This window comes from Micropterus dolomieu, unplaced genomic scaffold (assembly GCF_021292245.1).
Source record: "Micropterus dolomieu isolate WLL.071019.BEF.003 ecotype Adirondacks unplaced genomic scaffold, ASM2129224v1 contig_13929, whole genome shotgun sequence".
Taxonomy (NCBI): Eukaryota; Metazoa; Chordata; class Actinopteri; order Centrarchiformes; family Centrarchidae; genus Micropterus; species Micropterus dolomieu.
The window spans coordinates 17,988-21,242 of record NW_025742915.1 but is presented as its reverse complement, the minus strand read 5'-3'; positions in this window follow the sequence as shown (position 1 = coordinate 21,242).

The following is a 3,255-nucleotide window of genomic DNA, read 5'->3' as shown; positions in this document are numbered from 1 at the left end:
TCACATAAATCTCACATAATGAGCTAAATCAAGATACAACGTTTTGTCAACATAATAATAATAACAGCCAGTTTTGTAGCTGTGCTTAAATAACTGATGAAAAGAAACCTTTAAAAGCAATTGAATACTGTGTACTGTGTGTACACGGCTGTGTGCGGAGCTAGCTAGCTTGCTTAGCTAGGTGCAACTGTAACTCACGGTAACTGTCATTTTAACAGGGCTGATAACTTTGTCTGGCGAACAACAGCCTTAAAACTAAATGTACTCACCAGAGAAAGTGAACAGCCAACTCCTAATAAGCTTTTTCAGCGGCGCTGGCTAAATTTACACAGTGCCGTGGGTACGAGTTGGCTCTAGCCTGATTGACAGGTCGCCATGGTAACGACTTGTCAATCATAGATAATCCCGCCCTGAAACATACTCTGCTTTGTGGTCTATTTTAAAATAAATGGGACCATAATTTACTAAATCAACATAATTTTGTATTGAAGAAGACTTGAAATTAGCGACTGAGACAATAAACTCATCAGGAAAGTGTTTACTGGGTTAATTATTCAGCTGAGAAGTAGGGTCATTTTCACATTATTTCTAATGGAGCCGGACTTCTTTTTGCAACAGAAGAGTCGCCCCCTGCTGGATTTTCAATAGAATGCAGGTTTCAGGGACTTCCGCATTCGCTTCATATTGTAGACCGGAAGCTTCCCGCTTGGTTTCAACACCATCTTTATCAATTTCAGACTTATAGTAGGTCCCGATCCTTTCAATTTGGTAGTGTGCCATCTGTTTTGTTCATGTTTGGATTACAGATTGAGATTATGCCTTTAATAAAACTGAGAATGTTGATAGATTGAGATACTGCAAATTTAACCCTTGTGCCTGGACTGGGAGGTTGAGCACTGGAGAGTGTTGGTTTTCTCCTGCTAGCAGAGGAGCTTTGGACCACAAACGAAGCCTGCTCAAACATGATTGGTCAAAACTACTCGGACTACAAACCATCTACAAATGGAAAACCAGAACGCTTCAGATGCTAAAATCATGTCCATCACCTCAGATTCATATGCAGATATCTGTTTATAGAGATTACGCATAGCCAGACCTATATCGACACTTAGTTATATCTCCGTGCCAGCGCTGGAGAAAGTGCTATGAATAGAACGGTCAAATATTGAGTCAGGCTGAACGGGGTGCGCGGAGTTAGCTATGAAACACACTAGTGTTGATAATGTGAACGCCATTAATATTACCTCTTGTAGCCTATTTCAAAACAATATCAGTGTTGTCATTGAAAACTAAAGCTGATGATACACAGAGCAACTTTTAGAGCATGCCACTGTAGTTTGGCTTGCCACCAGCAAAATCACACTCTAAACCAATCTACAGTGCAGTAACACTAATTAGTTTAATTAAATAGCATTCTTTGGACCTGCAACTTATCTAAGAGAGAGAGGAATTAGATATGGTATTTCCTTATCACACATTTACATGAGCAACTGCGTAGCATTTAAGTCACAGCCTACAGAAGAACTCAGTCTGGCATAAGTGAATTTGCCCCATGCAGCGTTGATCTGTCTAAAAGCTAACATTACATGGGCGTGGGAATCAATGTATGTAGGTGGGACAAGACCCACCCACTTTTTAAGACCAATGTCATTGGACCCACTCACTTACTGTGTAGTTCAGCTACATCTGAAATCTGTTTTTTACTTTTTAGAGTGTCGTCAATCATTCCACTTGAGGAATGCACTAATAAATTAAACTCCATTCTACAGTCGTCACTTTCACGCTCCTGCTTCTTCAAAGCCATTCAACTCGGCCATACAGGTTAAACTCCATTCCTTGTTTTCACATCTCGTGCCTGCTGCACTGCCGTGACACAGCAAGGTAAACAAAGCATTTTAGGATACCTGCTGCTCAGGGTTGTCACTACTGTCACTAAAAAATACACTTTTTAAGTGAATGTTCATCATTTATTCACCTGTTGCTTTTAAAGGCATCATATAGTCTTAAATGATGGCGCATAGATAAGATGCTTGCCAATGATGTGGGAAAACAGGGTTCAATTCCCACTGTTGTTCCACTATTGTGTCCCCGAGCAAGACACTTAACCCCAAGTTGCTCCAGAGGTGCGTGACCTCTGACATAAATAGCAATTGTAAGTCACTTTGGATAAAAGTGTCAGCTAAATGAATAAATGTAATGTAAATGGACTGGACAAAATTATAGTTTTTTTCATCTGCATGTGTGGTGACTCAGCAGGTTGATCTTTAGGAGAAACGTATCTGAAAGCAACACAGAATGAATTAGAGCTGACTGTTCTTTTGAGTTTAGATATTGAATTGTCACCTGCCACCTAAATTTTGTGTTTCCCTTTGCATAAATAAAAACATTTCCACTAAAAATTGATGCAAGAAAGACAGAAATTGGTGCAGAAAAATTCACCAGAATGCAGGAAATTAAGTGTTTAATGCTCAAAATTTTCTGGGGGAGGACCCCCCCTAACTAACAGATTTCAGGATTCATGATAGAGACTCCAATGTCATTGTATACAAAATACAACAAAATGTAGTTTAGAGCAAAACATTGAAGTGAGCAGCTTTAAAATAGCATATAAGCAATGAGGATTTCTATAAAACAGTGTTAAATAACATCACATCTTGTTCTCTTGATATATATATATATATATATATATATATATATATATATATATATAGATATATAGATATAGATATAGATATATATATATATATATATATATAGATATAGATATATAGATATATATAGATATAGATATATAGATATATATATATATATATATATAGATATAGATATATAGATATATATATAATCCTGGACGAGGACCCACCCATATTTTTTTTGCTTCCGACACCCATGTAACAATACAGTAACTTGTTCAACAGAGGAAAAATGGAAGAACAGTGTATGTCTGTCGCTTTTTATTTGTTAACATCTTGGCTTCTTCACTGGTGGTTGACATAAGTGTAGCTCTAATACAGTAACAGAAGATGCAAGTGCAAAGACTAAGTTATGCATACCCTGGGGGCTAAGCCCCCCGGTCTTTCAATCCTAGTGACGTCCCTGCCTGGAGCAGATCATGAGCAGATTACCGTATGAGGACATCCGTATATTATATACAGTCCCCTCCAAAAGTATTGGAACGGTAAGGCAAATTCCTTTGTTTTTGTTGTTCACTAAAGACATTTGGGTTTAAGATCAAAAGATGAGTATGAGACAAGA